Source organism: Lissotriton helveticus, chromosome 4_2 (genome assembly GCF_964261635.1).
Source record: "Lissotriton helveticus chromosome 4_2, aLisHel1.1, whole genome shotgun sequence".
Taxonomy (NCBI): Eukaryota; Metazoa; Chordata; class Amphibia; order Caudata; family Salamandridae; genus Lissotriton; species Lissotriton helveticus.
Genome location: NC_136064.1, coordinates 33,372,945 through 33,396,838, shown reverse-complemented (window position 1 = coordinate 33,396,838; position 23,894 = coordinate 33,372,945).

Genomic DNA, 23,894 nt, shown 5'->3' with positions numbered 1-23,894 from the left:
TGAAAAGGATGGACACTTTGAATCAAAATAGATTCATAAGTATTTAAATCCTTCAGTTCAGAAGGAATGTCAACCAATTCCAGATTATTATGAACCGCTCTAGCAGGCATCCGGTTTTGATTTAATTTGTTAAAACAATAAGTACACATATGTTGATCTGATCCCAAATCAAAACAATTTTCTACCATGAAGTATGTTGCAAAATCCTTCCATTCACTATTATTTTCCATTTCACTTTTTGCATATAAATCCACTAACTTTGTCTGATTCTTATAATAAGTCCATCGACAACACACACAAGTGAAATTAGGCCTCTCACTTGATTTCACCGTAAACATGGAAATTTCTTTGAGAAACTTATTTGTACTGGAAATCTGTACACTCTCTTCCACATTACCTTCTTCTACTGGGTCAATTTCAACATTGTTCTCTTTACTAGCAAAGTAACAAAACTCAATTTCTGCACAAATATTCTTCACGTCTACTTCTGAATCATGCAAAAGAGCAGTGCATAATTGTTTAAGCATAATTGCTGGACTCTTAGCATAATACAACATTCTAACTAATTTCCTCACTTTATTATGATGCACTGCTAGCATCCTGAAATGATGAAAAACACTCTGGCATACTCTCCTGGAAAGACAAGCCAATGAATGACCATGCAAACCTGTCACTTCTCTCACTCTGCAAGGATCTAATTCTTGCAACAACTTCATTTTCTGTTTTAAACTTTTCTTATTAAATGTCCGTACAAAATCACAAAGCAAATTGATGGAATCCTGTTGCACACTGCAAATACTACTACACTTCCAGGTGTACACTGGTCCCTTAGGACGTCTTCCTAAAACTTCATTACCTAACACCTCTTCTGCCTCTGTTGACACAAGTTTTTTCTTTTTCAACCGGACAACCATCTTTCACCCCATATGCTCGACCACTGGTGTCAACTGCATGCACCAAATCATTATCCTGGAAATAACTCTCCTCATTAAAAAATGCCTCACAACTTGAACTATGCATCCATTCTCCTGAAAAAACTCCACAAAAATGACTACGATTAACTGTTCTCTTCCATCTACTATTTGATTTGAAATCATAAATTGCCTTGTTTAGTTTCCTAATTCTATTGATTATCAAAATAAATAACTTTCGCTTAATTTCGAATGCCTGATCAATAATTTTCTCAACATTTTTCTTTCTCTTATAAAAAGCCACTTTCTGTTGACCTTTCTTAATATTTTTTAACAAATTGCCAATTATCCTGTTGCGGAACATTCGTCTACGAATGTCCCTAAACTGATTTTTCCTTCTACTACCATGCACAGAGTTATCTCCTGCTCCAGCAGTAACATTTTTGAGTGGCCTTTCCTTTCCGTTTAAATTGGCTCTCTTCTTCTGGACTAAAACATGTTCTGTAGTGATACTTTTTCGTCTACAAATGTTTCTTAAAAAAGATTTTGTTCTCTTACCCTGAGTTGTACTGGTGAGTTGAGAAGTTTTTATTGTAGAGGACTGCTGCAAAGGTTTACCAAGGTGGGGTGTAAGTCGCTTTGCTTCTTTTCTTTTTCTTTGCCTTGAGGGCATTTTTGAATTTTTCTAAAGATCTTGAGTTGAATCTGTGGGAAATATTTTAAAAAAAAGGCATTAACCACTATTTCCAAACAGTAAACAAATAACAGTAGGCAAACAATTAACACACTAGTTGAGGTATGAAGTCGTATTTACAAAACACTTGCACCACTTTTGCGTCACTTTTAACATGAGGAAAATAACATGAACTTGGCTCAAAGACCTTGTAAATATGCCCCATGCTGGCTATGAAAGTCTACCAGTACAAATCAAGAAACCTAATTGACTTCAAGAAAGGTTTTTAAACACATCAAGTAAGCAATTTATTCTCCCTAAATCATGGGGCAAGTGACTTAAAATGCCCTAACACACATGGGGCGTATTTACAAGGCCCTTGCACCACTTTTGCGTCACTATTAACATGGGGAAAATGACGTCAAAGTGACTCAAAGGCGTTGTAAATATGCCCCAAGCAGGCTATGAAACTCTAGCAGTACGTATCTAGAAACCTAAATGACTTCAAGAAAAGTTTTTAAACACATCAAGTAAGCAAATTATTCACCCAGATTCATGGGGAAGTGACTTAAAATGCCCTAACACACATGAGGGCATATTTTACAAGGCCCTTGCACCACTTTTGCGTCACTTTTAACATGGGGAAAATAACGTGAAAGTGGCTCAAACATGAGAGCGTATTTACAAGGCCCTTGCACCACTTTTGCGTCACTTTTAACATGGGGAAAATAACATGAAAGTGGCTCAAAGTCCTTCTAAATATGCCCCATGATGGCTAAGAAACTCTAGCAGTACATATCAAGAAACCTAATTGACTTCAAGAAACGTTATTAAACACATCAAGTAAGCAAATTATTCTCCCTAAATCATGGGGCAAGTGACTTAAAATGACCTAACACACATGGAGGCGTATTTACAAGGACCTTGCACCACTTTTGCGTCACTATTAACATGGGGAAAATGACATCAAAGTGACTTAAAGGCCTTGTAAATATGCCCCAAGCAGGCTATGAAACTCTAGCAGTACATATCTAGAAACCTAAATGACTTCAAGAAACGTTTTTGAACACATCAAGTAAGCAAATTATTCACCCAGATTCATGGGGAAGTGACTTAAAATGCCCTAACACACATGAGGGCATATTTTACAAGGCCCTTGCACCAATTATGCGTCACTTTTAACATGGGGAAAATAACATGAAAGTGGCTTAAACATGAGAGCGTATTTACAAGGCCTTGCACCACTTTTGCGTCACTTTTAACATGGGGAAAATAACGTGAATGTGGCTCAAAGTCCTTCTAAATATGCCCCATGCTGGCTATGAAACTCTAGCAGTACATATCAAGAAACTTAATTGACTTCAAGAAACGTCTTTAAACACATCAACTAAGCAAATTATTCACCCAGATTCATGGGGAAGTGACTTAAAATGCCCTAACACACATGAGAGCGTATTTACAAGGCCCTTGCACCACTTTTGCGTCAATTTCAACATGGGGAAAATAAAGTGAAAGTGGCTCAAACATGAGAGCGTATTTACAAGGCCCTTGCACCACTTTAGCATCACCTTTAACATGGGGAAAATAACGTGAATGTGGCTCAAAGTCCTTCTCATTATGCCCCATGCTGGCTATGAAACTCTAACAGTACATATCAAGAAACCTAATTGACTTCAAGAAATGTTTTTAAACACATCAACTAAGCAAATTATTCACCCAGATTCATGGGGAAGTGACTTAAAATGCCCTAACACACATGAGAGCGTATTTACAAGGCCCTTGCACCACTTTTGCGTCAATTTCAACATGGGGAAAATAAAGTGAAAGTGGCTCAAACATGAGAGCGTATTTACAAGGCCCTTGCACCACTTTAGCATCACCTTTAACATGGGGAAAATAACATGAAAGTGGCTCAAAGTCCTTCTAAATATGCCCCATGCTGGCTATGAAACTCTAGCAGCACATATCAAGAAACCTAATTGACTTCAAGAAACGTTTTTAAACACATCAAGTAAGCAAATTATTCACCCAGATTCATGGGGAAGTGACTTAAAATGCCCTAACACACATGAGAGCGTATTTCCAAGGCCCTTGCACCACTTTTGCGTCACTTTTAACATGGCTATGAAACTCAAAGAAACAAAATCTATTTGTAAAACACTTGACACAAAGCAACATGTTAAATACACAACTTTCTTCATAATTTTTTCCCTAAAGCATACTATTCTCTATCTAAATTAAATTAATCTTTTCTCACCTTAGCAAATACTTTTTGAGTTTCAAAATAGTCTCAGACACACACCAATTTTTCTTTAGCAGAGCAAAGGGTATGCACTCCAGAGGCTGCAACCAACAAAGGCACAGAAAAGCTGTAATTCATCACACATATCTCTCATGTCACCCAATCAAAACTCTTCCCTAACTTTTTTTCAAATCAACACCCTTCCCCCCTCTGCCCTTTCTGCCTTTTTTCCATAGCAACTACCTCCTGAAAGACCTCTCACACAACAATGTTTCAACTGAACTCTGAACTCTCAGTACACCTGCTTATCCAGTGCAATGATTCTTAAAATGTTTTTTTCTTAACCATTCAAATTACATATTTCAAGCAACTCATCCATGCACCCTAACTTTCTGTTTTCAACAATCATAATCCACCAATCACTGCTACTGAATCATTAGCACTGAAACTCCACAGTTTTTTTCATTACAAACTCCTACTGTTTCAACTGCCATTTCATTCCCACACTTCATCTGACTGCAGCAGAACATCCTCTCACCATGTTTTCTGTCTGGATTGTTGGACATAGTTACATCCACTGGGCTCAAAGGTATGCTGATAACAGAAATTTAAACAATCTCAATTTACAAAATGTGGAAATCAACTGGATTGGCCACAGAGTATTAAGATGTAACCAATTGATACCATTGGTGAAAAGCTTTTTGCATTTGCCAAACCCTGACCTGTTAATTGTGCACTGTGGAGGAAATGACTTGGGCACTTTGACTGGGGTAGGTCTGGAAATGCTTTTAAAGGACACCTTTGAGCAATTGATGGCACTTTTCCTCAAACTGCCTTGGTATATTCAAATATATGCCAAAGACAGAAATGGAGGTGGTCCAACCAATTTTGTCCACAAATTGAGAAATCGAGGAAGCATGTAAATAAGTCTGTTTCAGCTTACATGAGAGACCATGGAATGGGCTCCACCTACAACAATAACTTGTGTTACTACATGCAAGATATCTACAGAGGAGATGGAGTTCACTTCTCAGATGAGGGGGAACAGAAGTTTCATCCTGAATTTAAGACTATGTATTGGTACCTACTTATAAGTACCTAAATCTACCACAGACCCAAAAGCTCTTCTCAGAGCTACCCTAACTATGATCACTCTAAAGAAATTTTAAATGTAACTTTTTTTTAAATAATTTTCATGATTTATGCTTTTCGGAGCTCTACCCGGTTCGCGCACCGGACGCTAACCGCGCGAAAATTTAAAATTGAATTTGTTTTTTTGGACATATATGGGTCTCCTCATCCACCCTCACAAAACCTAGGGGGTCAGGATATGTCTCCCTTGCCCCCTTTTACACAATCCCAGCATTGTTTAGCATCCATCTTGTGTCCAAATTAGACCTTAACGCAAGATGGCGGACTCCCGTTACGCTACCGGTAAGCTACCCGGTTCGCGTACCGGGTAGCGCTCTTACCGCAAAAATCAATAGGCCCCACATCAATCCTAGGGGGTCAAGAGGGGTCTACCTTGCCCCCTTTTGTTAATTTCCCCCTTCGTTTATTTCCACCTCTTGTCTCTCGATCCTACCGAGAGACAAGATGGCGGCCGCACCGGACTGTTTAGAATGTTGACAGTCACCGGAGAGCCAATCCGCTTCTCCTCGCAAAGTTCCGTTATGCGTCAGGTACGCGAACAGGGGCGCTAACCGGGACGCTGTCCCAGATATATATTTTTTGGAACGTTAATTTCTCAAAATCCACTGGAGCACATATCTTGAGACCTAGCAAAGGCACATCGGGCAAACAGTCTCTACATTTTTGCCAAGTTTTATAGAAATCCATTCAGCCGTTCGAGCTAAAAGTGAGTCCAACCGCCCTATGGAAATCTCAATGTTAAAAACACGTTTTGGAACCCCCCTTTTTTCTCGGCCCGCGCTTGACGAAACGCCCCCAAACTTTCAAGGGACGCTCAGATCAAAATGTGCCATTTTCCTGAAAATTTCAGCTAATTCCGTCCATCAACGCCATAGTTATTCAACATAGAATTTTCAGAAATCCCTTTTCAAAAAATCCTAACTATATATACCTACTGGCGACCGCCAGTAGGTAATATATATATATATATTTATATATATATATATCAACCAAAAATCTCTCCCAGTTTGGAGAGACGAAGAGACGCACACGATACACAGGATGCAGGCAGCATTATTTATTAAGCAGTATGAGGCACCTGACGCGTTTCGTTTTGCATAAAAAATTTGCAAAGGTCTTGCCTCAGTCCGTGAGAGTTCAAAATGGGTTGCAGGGACGGTTTTTAACATCTATGCCAGCCCTCTAGTGGACACCCTCATTGTGGCGGTTTGCTCGGCATCATGGTCCCTGAAGTCCCACATGTGTTGTTTATCTAGTAACTCTCCTTTAAAACTTTTCCACAAGGTTTTACCTCAGTTCAGCAGAGTGCCGAGTGGATTGCAGGGGAAGTTTTTAATAAAGTTGTCAGCCCTCTCGTGGGCACTCTCAGTGTTGCGGTTTACTCGGCATGCTGATTCCTGCAATTCATCGATTGCTGTTTACCTAATGGCTCTCTGGGAAATGGTCGGTGAATTCATGACTGTCTTTCCTGGAACGTTCAAGTTTCCAGTTCTGTGTAACTCCCTGTTGCTTCCCAATACTTTTGTGGTCGCCAGTAGGTAGTTATAGTTAGGATCTAGTTTCCATAGGAAATCCGCAACATTCTATTTGGAATAACTTTGGCGCCGGTTGACGAATCTTCGCGAAATTCTCCAAGAAGTGGGGGCGCTCCGCTCCGCTTCTATCCTGGAAGTTTCGGGGTGATTCGTCAAGTGGGGCTGAAAAAAAAGGGGGGGCCCAAAACATGTTTTCCCCATGCAATTTTGCATATGGACCTTTAGACACGGCTACAGCCTGAACTGCTGAACGGAATTATACCAAATTTGGCAAAAAGGTAGAGTTTGGTTCGCAGATTACGCTTTTTCTTAAATCCATGCAGTAGTTTCTGAGAAAAGCAAAAGTAAAATCATAGATATATCTATGGATGAAGTACAGTACGCGTACCTTCCGAGGACTACACGCGTACCATTACGCGCACGAGCTGCATGCTAATTGGCTGTCAACTGTCAACACTCCGAACCAGGAAGTGTTGGCAGCCATCTTGTGTCTCGGTAGAACCGAGGCACAAGAAAATAGAAACACCCTGACCCCCTAGGCCTGCTCAGGGGCTCCCAGAAGGACCCCCAAGGCCCAATTTTTTTTTCTTATTTTAAAAAAATTGCGGGATACGCGTAGGGTACGCGTATCTCACAAAAAAAACAAAAAACAAAGCCTGGTAAATTGGTAATTAGCCCCGGGGGGGGGCAAATCCTGGGGGCAATGTGGATAATTACAATGGGGGCCCCCCAAGCCCCTGAGACCGACACCCCCTGGGGCTTTTACATTACGTATGCGGGGGGCTCATGGCCCCCCGCAGCCCAGGGGAGTGCCACCCCGGGGCTTCTTTTAAAAAAAATAAAACCTGTGTGAGGGGCTCACGCGCGCCCCCTACACGCCCCGGAGACCACCACCTCCCCGGGGCACTGCATTTTTAAATTAGGGGTCTGTGACGGACTCCCCAACCCCGGGGCCACCACCCCCCGGGGCTTTTAAATGTTGGAAAGTGTGCCGCATGGCCCCCCTCATGAAGCCTTGTGGTGGCCCTGGGGACTGCCACCCCCAGGGCCAGCTCCTGCAGTGTCCTGGGGTACATACCCCTGGGACACTGTAGTTTGCTCTGGTAGGGCGGAAGTCTCGCGGCTCCCGTCCTACCATAGCAAACTGCTTTGGTGTTTAGAAGAGAGAGAAGGAAACCTACTCTCTCCCAAAAACCAAATGGGTAGCAGCATGTTAGCTGCTCCCCATGTAGAAAAGCAATGCTGGCTCCTGCAGGAGGCGGGGAGCTGGCAGGGACTGTGGGGGGCTTGGGGACCCCCCATTGTACCCAATGGAGAGGGTCAGGCCCCGGGGGATGGGGTCCACGGGGCCAGAAGTGCCCCGGGAGGGGGGCCACGCGGCCCCCCTCCCAAAAAAGAAAAAAGAAAACAATAGAAAGGCCGGCCTCGGGGGATGGTGTCCCCGGGGCCATAAGTGGCCCGAAAGGGGGGCCACGAGGCCCCTCTCCCAAATAGTTTATTTTAAAAAAAATGAAAAGGCCATGCCCCGGGTTATGGGGTCCCCGGGGCGATTAATGCCTCGGGAGGGGGGCCAAGCGGCCCCCTTCCTAATTTTTTTAATAAAAAAAATAGGGCGCAGGCCCTGGGGGATGGGGTCCCCAGGGTCCACAGAATTGAAAAAGAAGGGGGGATACACAGCTCCCCTTCTTAAAAAAACAAAAAACACCGGGATCAGGGAGGAGGCCATGCCCCCTCCCTGCATCACTCTACAAATGCACCCCCTGGCGCGTTTGCAGAGAGGGAAGTAATTCCCCTTGAATACTGGGGGTCCCTGGGGGGCCAACTAGCCCATCAGCAACCTCCAGTATGCGCTTGGGGCTGCATTGCAGAGATGTGTATAGAGGCCACGTCTCTTTTTACACCTCTCTGCAACGCAGCCCCCTGGAGCATAGTGGAGGCTCCTCGTGGGCTAGTTGGCCCCCAGGGACCGCCAGTATTCAAGGGGACTTAATCTTCCAACTTACGACGTGCCACAGGGTGCGTTTGCACAGTGGTGAAGGTAGGAGGCAGGGCTTGAGGTGATGTGTGTGCAAACACGTCCTGTGGTGCATTTTAAGTTGGGGAATTAATTCCTCTTCATTCCAGAGGTCCCCTAGGGGCCAATTAGTCCACCAGGTACCTCCAGTAAGTGCCACGGAGCTGCGTTGCAGAGAGTTGTAAAAAGGGGCATGGCCTCTGAACACCTCTCTGCAACGCAGCTCACTGGTTCATACTGGAGGTACCTGGTGGGCTAGTTGGCCCACAGGGGACCTCAGGAATGAAGAGGAATTAATTCTCTAACTTAAAACGCGCCACAGGACGTGTTTGCAGGCATGTCACCTTAAGCCACGCCCCCTTCTTTCATCAGTGTGCAAACGCACCCCGTGGTGTGTTTTAAGTTGGGGAATTAATTCTCTTTCTATACTGAGGGTCCCTGATGGCCAAATAGCCCAACAGGTATCTCCAGTATGCGCCAGTGAGCTGCGTTGCAGACAGGTGTTCAGAGGCCACGCCCCTTTTTATACCTCTCTGCAGCGCTGCTCTGTGGTGCTTACTGGAGGTACCTAGTGGGCTAGTTTGACACTAGGGATCCTTAGGATTGAAGGGGACTTAATCTCTCAACTTAGAACGGTGACACGGAGCGTTTAGACAGTGGTGAAGGGAGGGGACGGGGCCTAACGTTATATGTGCAAACACGCCCTATGGCGTGTTTTAAGCTGGGGAAAAAATTCAACTTCAAACCTGAGGCACCATGGGGGCAAGTAGTCCACCAGGTGCTTCCAGGAAGCGCCACTGCGCTGCGTTGCAGATAGATGGTGCATGCCGTGCCCCTTTTTACATCTCTCTGTTACGCAACTGTGTGGCGCTTACTGGATGTAGTACAGATTCCGATTTACTCACCTGTTATCAGGAGTAACCTCAGTGCTGCATCTTTGAGCTCAGTACTGATCCTCAAAAGTAATTCTAACCATATTTACCAGTAACTTGAATTTCCATCCATAGGCTAAAATTGACTGGTTCCACTTGGAAATTCTTCTAAGTGTGGAGTCTTGGAACTTTTAAATATTCACCTAAAATCATCTGAACAACAAATTCTGATTTACACACCTGTTTTCAGGAGACAACCCAGTGCTGCATCTTTTAGCCCAGCACTGACCCTGAAAAGTAATTCTAACCGTACTTACCAGTAACTTGTATTTCCTTCCATAGGAATCCAAGTGTCTATTTTCACAAACTAAAAATATTCCTTAAAAATCGTCTGTATGACATGAACGCATTCTTTCAACTGTTTACAGGAGATGCACCAGTGCTGGATCCAGGATCCGCCACTGAGTAAGAAAAAGTGATGATAACACTACTTACCTGCTAAGTGAATTTCCTTCCGTAGGGTAATATGGAGTGGTTTTACTTGGAAATTCTTCTGTGTGTGGAGTTTTGGAACTTTAAAAAATTCCTCTAAAATCAGCCGAACTACGAATTCTGATTTACTCACCTGTTATCAGGAGATACCTCAGTGCTGCATCTTTCAGCCCACTACTGATCCTGAAAGAAAAGTAATTCCAACCATACTTACAGTAACTTGAACTTCCTTCCATAGGCTAACATTGTCTGGTTTCACTTAGAAATTCTTCTAAGTGTGGAGTTTTGTAACATTAAAAAATCCCTCTAAAATCAGCCGAACTACGAATTCCTATTTACTCACCTGTTATCTGGAGAGACCTCAGTGCTGCATCTTTCAGCCCACTACCGTTACAGTAACTTGAGTTTCCTTCCATAGGAATCCATTGTCTGGTTTCACTTGGAAATGCTACTAAGTGTGGAGTTTTGGAACTTGAAAACATTCCTCTAAAATCAGCCGAACTACTTACAGTAACTTGAATTTCCTTCCATAGGATATCATTGCCTGCTATATAAAATATATATAAATAAAAAAATATATAAAATAAAAAAAACAAATATTACATTTTCAATGTTTTGAAAAAAAATAATTCAATTTATATTAAAAATATGTAATGTAATTTAAAAAATAAAATATCTAAAAATAAATAGTTTAAAACAATGTAGTAAATCAGTATAAAAAATATAACAATTAATACATTTAAAAATTATCATCTAAAAAACCTTTGACATTCACTGAAAAAGAAACATAGGTTTCACCCACGTTATAGTTAGGAATTAGCATTTATAAAACCTTAGAAATTCACTGAAAAAACCATAGGTTTCAGCTACGTTATAGTTGGGAATTAGCATTTAAAAAACCTTAGGAATTCATAGAAAAAAAACCATAGGTTTCACACATGTTATAGTTAGCTAGACATTTTACTCATACAAAACCATTGTAAATCCCCCGTTATAGTTAGTTCAGCTAACTATAACTTGCGCGTCCTCAATCCACTGCTGATGACATCACATATTACATCAATCATGACATGGTCTGTGACACCACTCATGACATGGTCAGTGACATCACTCATGACATCACTGATGACATCTCAAATGACATCATCCTTGTGAACGAGTGGCAGACCTCCTCTCACCCTAATATAACCTTTGATACACACATTGAAAAATAGAAACTACAATTTTCAAAACATTGGAGATAGCAATACCAGTTAGAACAACCTATTCAGTAATTCCAAAATCTACATACACATCCACTCATTCACCAACAGTTCTATATAGTCACTCATACATGTACTCACTCATCATATGTACTCATACCCCTATAGATCATGTTACACACCTACACTCATACATAGAGTTACTCACACACATACTCACACATGAAAATAAAGTATGAAACAACCATTTACTCCCATATGCAGCTATACCCACACCACTACACTTACTTCTACAGAAACATACACATACTTAAATAATCACTTATAGAAACACATACTTATTTATACAGGACTCTTCCAATCTCTCACTCTCATATATACTCACTTATATACATCAATGATCACATATACTAGTTTAAAACATATGTACTTACTCATAAAGACACTATTGAGACAGTCATTTACTCACTAACACACCCATACACACACTTATCCACCCATACAGTCCTGCACACATGCTGTCTTCAAAACACATACAAGCAGTGAGTCACTCATTCATGCATCTATGCGCTAAGTAATATCCCCCACCGAACCATACAGACACTCATACTGATACTCAAAAAAACAACTAATAACCCATATACACTCATGTAGCTACTCACCAACCCATGCAGCCACTTATACACAAAGTGAGACACTGATACAGACATTTAAATATTTAAACATTACTCGCTAATACATGTATTCACTGAGATGCACTTAATAAGTGAGTTATACAATCAATTTTACAACAAAAAAACATCCATTTAGACACTTATTTACCCATTTATTCTTTCATCGACCTTTAGATATACATATCAAAAATATTTATTTTTCAGAAAGACACACATTCACTAGATGATGTCATCAGTGATGTCATCAGTGATGTCATTTGAGATGTCATCAGTGATGTCATGAGTGGTGTCACTGACCATGTCATGAGTGATGTAATATGTGATGTCATCAGCAGTGGATTGCGGGCGCGCATGGTATAGTTAGTTGAACTAACTATAACAGGGGAATTTCAATGGTTTTGTATGAGTGAAATGTCCAGGTAACTAACATATGTGAAACCTATGGTTTTTTCAGTGAAGTTCTAAGGTTTTTTAAATGCTAATTCCTAACTATAACGTGGCTGTAACCTATGTATATATATGTATCTATTGAGCAAAACTCTTCGTCTTCGTTTTTCCTTTGCAGGACACCAATGAAGATCCCGGACCACAATGATGTTGTAATACCTTCAGTTTATTTTGTTACCATGTACAAACAGACGGGGCAGCCATGATGCGTTTCGTCCCTAGCTTGGGACTTGATCACATATATATATCTATATGCACATATATATGTATATAGATACACATATATGATCTACAGAGAGAAAGAGACTCTCTCTCTATCTATATATATATTCACTGAAAAAACCATAGGTTTCAGCCATGTTATAGTTAGGAATTAGCATTTAAAAAACCTTAGAAATGCACTGAAAAAAACATAGGTTTCGCCCATGTTATAGTTAGCTGGACATGTCTCTCATACAAAACAATTGAAATTCCTCCGTTATAGTTAGTTCAGCTAACTATGGTTTGCGTGCCCGCAATGCACTACTGATGACGTCACATATTACATCACTCATGGCATGGTCAGTGACATCACTCATGACATCACTGATGACATCACTGATGACATATCAAATGACATCACTGATAACATCATCCAGTGAATGTGTGTCTTTCTGAAAAAATAAATATTTTTCATATCTGTATATCTAAAAGTTGATGGATGAATAAATGGGTAAATAATTGTCTAAATGGATTTTTTTTTCAAAAACGGATTGTATAACTGACTGATTAATTGTATCTTAGTGAATACATGGGTTAGTGGGTAATGTTTAAATATGTAAATATCTGTACCAGTCTCACACATTTTTTAAATAAGTGGCTGCATAGGTTGGTGAGTAGCTACATGAGTGTCTACATAGGTTATTAGTTGTTTTTTTGATTATCAGTATAAGTGTCTCAGTGTCTATATGTTTCGGGGGGATATTACTTACCGCATAGATGCTTGAATGAGAAACTCATTGTTTATATGTGTTTTGAAGACAGCATGTGTGCAGGACTGTATGGGTGGATGAGTGTGTGTATAGGTGTGTTAGTGAGTGAATGACTGTCTCAATACTGTCTTTCTGACAAAGTACGTATGTTTTAAACTACTATATGTGAGTATTGGTGTATATAACTAAGTATATATGAGATTGAGAGATTATAACAGTTCCTGTATAACTAACTGTGTTTCTATAAGTGATTTTTTAAGAGAGTTAGTATGTGTATATTTCTGTACAAATAAGTATAGTGGTGTATGTATAGCTATATATGCAACCAAATGGATGTTTTAAAGTTTATTTGCATGTGTGAGTATGTGTGTGAGTAACTCTATGGGTGAATGTTGGTGTGCAACAGGATGTATAGGTGTATGAGAACATATGAAGAGTGACTACATGAATGAGTGACTATATAGAACTGAAGGTGAATGAGTGGATATGTATGTAGATTTTGGAATTACTGAATAGATTGTTGTAACTGATAATGGTATCTCCATTTTTTGTAAATTTAAGTTTCTATTTTTGAATGTCTGTATCAAGGGTTATATTACGCTGAGAGGAGGTCTGCCACTCTTTCACAACGATGATGTCATCAGTGATGTCATTTGAGATGTCATCAGTGATGTCATGAGTGATGTCACTGACCATGCATTGAGTGATGTAATATGTGAGGTCATCAGGAGTGCATTGCGGGTGCGCGAGTTATAGTTAGCTGAACTAACTATAACGGAGGAATTTCGATGGTTTTGTATGAGAGAAATGTCCAGCTAAATAAAACATGGGTGAAACCTATGGTTTTTTCCAGTGCATTTGTAAGGTTTTTTAAATGCTAATTCCTAATCATAACATGGCTGAAACCTATAGTTTTTTCAGTCTAAGGTTTTTTAAATGCTAATTCCTAACTATAACGTGCCTGAAACCTATGGTTTTTTCAGTGAATCTCAAAGGTTTTGTAAATAATAATTTATAAATTTATTAATTATTATATCTTTCTTTTTATACTAATTTCTTATATTTTTAATATGAATATTTATATTTATTTTATTTTTTAGATTATATTTCATATTCTTATTATAAAGTACCAACAAAACTAAATTGCAAAAGATTTTTGGGATTAATTATTGCTTGACTTCGGTTGCAAGCATAACACAACTCCAGCAATGTTCTCAGGGCCGTATGCTCACAATGCTGTATCAATCCTTACACCTGCTTCAAGCATATGCAAGGTTTTGACACAACATAAGCTCAAAAGTGACTGAATGAAATATTGTACATTTCACTCAGTCACATTAAGGAGGCGTTGCTGCACCCCCTCCTGCACAGGAAAGCCTCCTTCTGGGGCAGGGCTTTATAATGTAAAGCACCCTCCAGATGCATCATATTCTTAATACAACACACCATGGCACATCTTTTGCACCACCTCTGTGTCACAAAAGTGATGCAACGGCTGTGTAAAGGAGGCACATGGGGATTGTAAATCCACCCCTAACACATACAAATTCACCCAGGCAGTTTCACCAGCAGGGCAAATTGAAGCATAGACTTGTAACATATTTATGTACATATGTTACATTCAAGTGCTTCGGACATACTACAGTATACTATAGGTTAACACCTTATAGATTTATGCTGTAGCACTTCCTTATAGTACTGCACTTTCACATTTTCCATACACTAGTAATATATTCATTCATTCATTTATGAACTACACATTCATTCTGACAAACTTATAGACACTAACATAGAAATATAGCTCTTTCTTTGACCAGTGAAGGTAGTTCTAAAAATAACTGTTTTTTTCTGTTTTTACTTATCAATTTTTTTTGTGTTTTGTCAACAAGTTTTTTTTTAAACCAAAAAAACTGAACTGGAACCAAAAAAGTATCAAACAGGAACAAAAGAATGAAAAAAAAACAAAAACTAATGTTGAGGACAGCGATGCTCCTGCATCCTGCATGTCATCAAATCAATAGACTGCTCCATATAACACAAAAGTCTATCGCAATGAATGCATACAATTTTAACGTCAGCAAAATCAGGATCAATTTGTGGATGTGGACTGCTTGCTGAAAGTTCTGCTGCAGTAGTTGATGTGCTTGGTGCAGAAGCAGGTGGGTTCTCCTGCAACCTCCATGTTGCAGCTCGAGAAAAGTTTTTGGGGTGCAAGTACTTCACATGTCGCACCATATTTGCTGTGCCAAAGGAGTATTTTTTAGATGGATCACCCCTTGAAAGAGTTGTTTTGCAAATTTTACAGGTTACTTTTGGAGCATTAACCTTTTTTTTCCCTTCTGGAAAAGTGAAAAATTGCCAAATTAGAGCTTCTTTCCTCTTCTTTGGAGGTTCTTCAAGAATTAAACCTCCCTCTGAAGAACTGCTGGAAGATGAGTCCATTGCTCCTATTATGATGATCTTCCTTCTATTTGAAAAAATTCTCAGAAGAAATGCTTCTTCTCAGAAAGTCAAAGTCGAATGATTATAATGGGACGGAACTTTCAACAGTTGCAATAGGAAACGTTATGAACCAATCAAATCTCTCCTTTTAAAGTCACATGACTTTGCGTACGCTTATGAAGCGCCTACGCAGCTGTTTCGATACCAGTACCGATGATGTTCTACCGTGATTTGTGTAATTGTTTTTAAAAGTAATATATGATTGTTAAAATTGTAAAAAAAAATTCATAGTTATTCCAAATAATATCTTCCCTTAGTATGTACATTAAATACATAAATATATGTTTTAACCATGTAGAAACATTGGCGCCTTTTGCGTACAGGGCGCCGTACATGACGTCTCATGGAAGCTTTGATGCGACCCGTAACGTCAAACCATATTTGTACTGTATGTGCGGGTACACGCTGAGTATGATTAACAGTAGAAAGTAAATTGCAATCACCGTCTCACTGACAAATCAGAGATCAGGGCACGCTAAGGAGAATGATAAGAAGTGGTCACTCATTGGAGATCCGATTCTGGGCCTGCCTCTGCGCACATGATAACACCGCCCCCGTCTCTCTCTGCTGTAAATTGTTGGTGCATACACTCACACCTGCACATGCGCGGTGCACGCCCGCCAACACTCCCCACTTGCCACCACCTAGCATTCTTGCTATCACTAAGCCTGGAAACCAATACATTAGCCAATGGGATGTCCCCCAAGGCCATCATTCTTATAGACCTCAAAAACGCTACCAATGATGGTCCTGGGCTTGGTTTGCTCAGCCCCCGCGGTTCCCATATAATCCGAACACTGACGTGAGCATGCTCTCTTTTGCCTGCTTGTGCTGTGGTGACAGACAGAGTGTTGTCATCAATTTGACTACAAACTCATTGCTCGAGCGGAGGAGGACTCCTGACACTCGACGTGGTGTCACTACTGCTGCCACCCAGCCACAATACCATAGGCGCGGCGGTGCCCACACCCAAAACAACCCAGACCCAGCGAAACCGCAGCCTTTGAAGACACGACAAAAGACGACAGAAGCAAAGGTAAGAGAAGCCGTCACAACATCAGACTCCACTGCAAATTGTATATGCATGATGCTATTTTTTTCTCCATCATATGGCTCTCCTACCCCTCAATGGTTTTAAATTGTATGCACATAGTATAAAAGTTTCTATCTGCATCACGAGGTCCTATACACCTCTAATTTTATAAATTATGCGTCCATAAATATCTGTGTCGTATTTCTGTACTACGCCAAGTGCTTAGGCCTCTTATCGTTATTAATTTTGCGTCCATTAAGATATTTTTCTTTCTGTGTCACAAGGCCGTCCCAGGCAGGCCCGGACTGGCCGTTGCGGGCACAGGCAATCCCCCGGTGCGCCGCAAGGGTGGGGGCCGGTTTTGGGCCCATGGGGGTCGATTTTGTTACAGGGCCGTTTATGCAGCATAGCAGCAAAATCGGCCCTGTAACAAAATCGGCCGAAAACCAGCCCCGGCAAAGAGCTCGGTGCACCCCCAACCACACCCTCCCAGGGGAGGGGGTGAGGGGGCGGCCGAGCACTTTGCCAGGGCCGGTTTTGGTTCCCAGTCCGGCCCTGATCCCAGGCCTCCATTCTTATTGATCTTCCTTTGTTGATCCTAATATTTCCTTCTGTCTTACGGAGCACTCCCACACCTTTTTTTATAAATTGTGCTTCCTGAGTTTCTGTATCCTATTTTTGAAGTGTGTTACGTGCTTTACAATATGTTCTTGTTATTGTATGTTCATGATGGTATTCTTTTCTGCATCACATGCCCCTCCTACCCCTCAATGATTTTGTATGTACATAGTATAAATGTTTCTTTCTGTGTCACGATATCCTCCAGACCTGTATTTTTATAAATTCTGCGTACATAAATGTCAGGTTCTTATTTTTTAACTGTCACATGCTTTAGCCTGTATTCTTATACATTGTGCGTTCATAATACTATTATTTTTTTTAATCCATCACGTGGCCCTCCCAGCTCTGCTTTGCTTTATTTTTCTGGAATATATGCTTTCTGGTTAATCGTATTTGCTCCCTCCTAATTGTCCTATTAGTTTTAATATTTAATACTGCTTCATGTGACAATCCCAAGCCTGTATTCGTTTTCGAATACTTGTAAGTCTAAACGAATGTAATTGGCAGCCACGACTTGTGCAGGACGTTACGCCAGGCAGTGACGTCAGCAGCTATGGCTCGTGCAGGGCGTTATGCCGGGCGGTGATGTCAGGCAGAGGAGGGGCAGGGTGGCGGGTTGTAAAATGCGGGATATGGACGATGGCAGGTAAGTACCGGGAAAAAACAACGAATTTCGTTGCCTGCGCTGCATCACATTTGGCGATTCAGCGCGGGTAACGAAATTCTTTTTTTTTTTTTTTTGGTACTAACCTGACATTGTCCATATCCCGCATTTTACAACCCCTCCACCCTACCCCTCCTCTGCCTGATGTACCACCCAGCGTAACGCCCTGCACGAGTCGTGGCTGCTTAAATGCAATCGAAATTTAAGGAATCTCAATTTAGAGATTCCTTAATTGCTGATGCATCCCAAATGCAAAAATACCGGTCACAAATGGAAAGATTCTGAGAATCTGCCTGTTTGCGATAGTTTGTTTGCTTGATGCAACTTCTTTAAAATACTCGTAAATACCAAAGAGGGTTTTCAAGGATAACATTGATGAATATCTACCAAACGAATCTATAGTGCCCGTCGGAGAGATATTGCTATTGGCATATCATTTTGTCTCACCACTACTATGGTTCTAACACGGTTGCTCTGAAAGCTATGATTGTTTTTTACCCCAATTTTAATACGATTAATTGCTATTCTTTTGAATAGTTGTGACAGCCCCATTACTTTCCTTTTAAAACACTTGCAACATGTACAATAATTTGCAAACTACCTTTTCAATGGTTAGCATTGCAATTATGATTCCCTAATATACATCTTTTTTACATTTACAGTCTATTGAAAAGTATTGTTGGTGTCTGCAGCCAAAAAGCTTCAGCAACTTATACAGAAAACTTTATGGTAAGAATCTTTTCTGAGTTGTGTGCACTATATTGGAAAGCTGACTATGCACCGTCAGGGATGTGTAATTCCTATAGCCTGACGCACAGCACATATTGTTTGAGGTCAAGGGCAACAGGTTTTCATGTGTATTGCGTCCTTGGCACAAGTAGGCCCAACTCCCAGCAGCACAAACCATATGTCTGCCAGTTAGCAGTACCACATAATAGGTCAGGGAAGGGCACTGTCTGCAGTTAACGTAATATGTTTGACCATATGTTAATGCTGTTCAAACCTGTATTTATTGTTCATTAATTGAATGCATTTATGACTCGGGCGCGCACTCTAACTAAATGTTGTAACTTCTGAGTGCACAACTGTCAGTGGCTCCAGTATACAAAAGCGTGCAGCTCGAAAACACGCCTGACCCACGTATGCTTATCAGAAGTGTCTGCTGCCGAGTTAATATTTGTGTCCATATGTTAAAGACCTTCAAACTTGTACAACATTGTTGCAGTCATTATTATTAGTTAAAATCACTGTTCCAAATAAATGTTGTAAACTCAGACTGTACTACTGACAATTTCTGTAGTAAAAAAATTGTACACACACTTACAAAGTTTAGCACTATGAGGCTATGTATACTGCTCCCAGAATGCTCTGCGATTTGATGCAAATAATTGCAGAAGCTTAAAAGCAAGTTTGATAATACTTTGCTTTCAAAATAAAATGTTCATAAAAAAGAGAAAGCAGGAAAAAAAACATTTTGCTAAACTACAATAAAATTTCTGTTACCATTTTTTTGCAGCATCATGTGTTAATCCATGCTAGTATTTCCCAAAAATATACATTATGGAAAATCTCTGTAACTACTTTCAATAAGATTATAGGAAACAAAATTCAACAAGCATTGGCAAACACAGTAGGTCTGAAATTGATGGTCACCTTTTTACTTTTGTCATTGTGTGACTCGTTTTGGCATCTTGTTTGTAAAACGTTATTGGCATGTAAGCTGCTGCGCCCTCACTATTATAACAAACGTTGGCAAAAGCAAAAAATATTTTTGATTTTAAAAAGCACAAACTTCCACAATAGTTACTGGCACTGAACAAAACTACTTTGTGTGCCGATATGCTCCTTGTGAAACAGCATAATGCTATGACTCACAGTGAAGCCATACGATACAAAGACAGAGAGAGAGAGAGAGAGAGAGAGAGGAGAGAGAGCAGAGTGGATGAGAGTGGAGGGAACAGAGAGAGAGAGAGAGAGAGAGAGAGAGAGATGTAATAAACGCAAAAGGTCATGGTTAATGCCAGACCAAATTAGGGGCCCAATTATTCAAGAAAGTCTCAAAAGTGCACCCATGGAATATGTCCTAGCATTAAGTGCAGCTATACAGCTTTTGTGAATTACCAAAAATCTACACAAGTAGGACAAGAAATAGTACTCCTAGAAAATATTTGTGAACTACATTATAACATGAGCAAATTTGCATGTGTAGATTTGCTCATGCGAAAATCTGAATGTTTACAAATTCACTTTTCCTCCAACACCTTTTTTCCCAACTCAGGAAGAAGGTTGATGTCTACCATTGTCGAGAAGAAATTTCCAACATTCTTCACTATGACAAAAGATTAGAGAAGAGTTGTTAAAAACGCATAAAACATGGCAGTTAGTGAGTTTGCACAGACTCAAAAGGCCATTCTGACCCTGGAACTATGTTTACCATGTAAATACATATAAAGATTTTATTTCAAAAAGCTATTCATCTTTAAACAATGCAATATTAATTACAACATACTTTTCACTTTCTTCTCAACAGGCCCAATGTTTCGAATGCAGCAGATGACTCCAAGCAAATGTAAATTATACTTGCTTTTTACTGCCGGTATATGTGAAAAATGTGTTAATTGTGTTGAGTCTAAACACACCTTTTGGATTAGGACTATGGAATAGTGGTATAAAAATATAATTCATTCTATTGTCAGATATCTACCTTGGTGATAGTGGAATTACCACTACTTTTTAGACAACAATTCAACAATAATGTGTAGAGGAGCGGTGTTGCTTCTTCACCTTCAAAGAGGAAGATTTAAATTTATATTTCAACATATAAACAAAATAATTACTCAATTTCAAAAAGAAAATTAAGTAGGAATTTTAGACGAAGTCTGCTCCAACTCTAAAAGCATTGTGCAAATCGTAACAGGTGAAAAAAAGTGTCTCAACATTACTTATTAAGATAATTTGTACACACGACTAGACTGCATGAGTGTCCAAATACCTAATTAGATATCTTGCATGTGATCATATGTTACTTAAAAACATACTTATGCACTTTTTATGCGGGACCGTATTGCTTCCAAACACACTTTCACTGCTTTCTTCCAAACCTTCAAAAAAGATTTCATGAATTTACATGCATAGTCTTTCAGGTCTGCATATCTCTAATGTAAAACAATCGTACTGGTTTTCTCTTTTGTAAACTGACATATGTAAACTCATCAGTCACTCCTATGGTAAGCCTTTACAACCCTGAATGCTTAGTGCTGAGTTTTGTGTGAGAGGATGCCCATACATAACCAAGCTAACTTTTCTTTAGCTACATAGAAACATGTAGTGTAACCTGTCAAACACATTGAAATACTACCCTCTCACTAGTCCTACAGGTGGATGTAGAATTCAACCTTTCTTCATGAAATAGAATTGGATGTCACTAAGTACAAAGATTTCTGTATTATGGAATCCCTAATGTGTCCCTTAAAGATTCAAGCAAAGTCCGAACACATACTAACTGGAACACACCAACCATTAGTAACCTGTAACATTTGCCAAACAACTCTTTCAAGTTGTGATCAATCCAAAAAATACTCATTTGGCACACCAAATATAGTACAAAACACATAAACTACTTGCACCCCAACAACTTTGCTTGAGCTGCAACAAAGAGATTGCAGGACAACCACTTGCTGCTGCACCAAGCACATCAACAGCTGCAACACCATCTTTAGCAAACAATCCATACTCGCATATTGATCTTGAGTTTCGTAAACTTAAATTTCTATGCATTTATTGTAATGAACTTTTGTGTTATGCAAACACTATATCAACCTCATCAAAAACAAGAAACAGGAACAGCGCTGTCTTCAACATTAGTTATTAGACATTTAGCAAGCTTTTTTGTTGTAGAAACTACCCCCTCCGAAGGCAGCTGAAAATGTGCACACTTGCTGCCTTTCTATGCTGGGGTTATCAATTACTCTTGAATTTGTTATTCTGATTCAAACTCGTGACCCTTTATCGAGCATTTTTGTTGTACCTACTACCCCAGCCGAAAGCAGTGGGAAATTTGCACACTTGCTGCCTTTCTTGGCTGGGGTTGTCAATTGTCCTTCTTGTAATACAAATTCAATGTGCAGGTCCTTTATTGAGCCTTCTTGGTAACTATTACTTGTGATTGGCAGTGGGTAATTTGCGCACTTCCTACCGTTCATGTATAAACAAAAGCTTAAAAGTCTAACAATATTAAAAAAGAGCCAGTATAGTCTATGGTTATCAAATCTTCTGTTTGTTATTGAAATTCAAAGTACAGGCCCTTTATTGAGCCTTCTTGGTAACTACTACCCGTGAATGGCAGTGGGTAATTTGCGCACTTCCTACCGTTCATGTATAAACAAAAGCTTAAAAGTCTAACAATTTTAAAAAAGAGCCAGTATAGTCTATGGCTATCAAATCTTCTGTTTGTTATTGTAATTCAAAGTAAGGGCCCTTTATTGAGCCTTCTTCCTAACTCCTACCCGTGAATGGCAGTGGGTAATTTAGACACTTTCAGCCTTTCATATTTTTTACATTATTCATCTACCACTCAATCAACACATCATCTACACGTACACACACCTACTTGCTGCCTTTCTTGGCTATGGTTATCAACTATTCTTCTGTTTCATATCTGTATTCAAATTGCGGGCCCTTTATCGAGCCTTTTTCATGTAGATACAGCACTGCCAGAAGGAAGTGGGAAATTTGCTCACTTACTGCATTTCTTCACAGGGGTTATGAACTATTGTTCAATTTCATATTCCTATTCAATGTGCAGGCCCCTTATCGAGCCCTTTTTCTTCAATCAACTACCACGGCCGAAGGCACTGGGAAATTTGAACACTTGCTGCCTTCCTTGGCTGGGGTTATCATTGATCCTTCTTCTAATACAAATTCAAAGTGCAGGCCCTTTATTGAGCCTTCTTGGTAACTATTACTCGTGAATGGCAGTGGGTAATTTGCGCACTTCCTGCCGTTCATGTCTATAAAAAAAAGCTTAACAAAGTCTACCAATATTAAAAAAGAGCCAGTATAGTCTTTGGTTATCAAATCTTCTGTTTGTTATTGTAATTCAAAGTACAGGCCCTTTATTGAGCCTTCTTGGTAACTACTACCCGTGGATGGCAGTAGGTAATTTGCACACTTGCAGCCTTTCTTATTTGTCACATTATTCATCTAACACTCAATCAACACATCATCTACACATACACACACCTACTTGCTGCCTTTCTTGGCTGCGGTTAACAATTATCCTTCTTCTAATACAAATTCAAAGTGCAGGCCCTTTATTCAGCCTTCTTGGTAACTATTACTCAAGAATGGCAGTGAATAATTTGCACACTTGCGTCCTTTCTTGTGTCCTTTCTCCCGCACAGTGCCAGTATAGTCTATGGTTATCAAATCTTCTCTTTGTTATTCTAGTTCAAAGTTCAGGCCCTTTACTGAGCCTTCTTGCAAACTACTACCCGTGAATAGCAGTGGCTAATTTGCACACTTATAGCCTTTCTTAGTTTTTACATTATTCATGTTTCACTCAATCAACACATTATCTACACGTACACACACCTACTTGCTGCCTTTCTTGCCTATGGTTATCAACTAATCTATTTCATATTCGTATTCAAAGTACAGGCCCTTTATCGAGCCTATTTTTTGTAACAAGTCCCCCAGCCGAAGGCAGTAAAAAACTGCACACTTGATGCCTTTCTTGGCTGGGGTTATCAATTGTTCGTGAATTTCATATTCTGATACAAACTCATGGCCCTTTATTGAGGCTTTTTGTTGTACCTACGACTCCGGCCGAAGGCAGTGAAAATTTACACACTAACTGCATTATTTTGCTAGGGGTCATCAAATATTGTT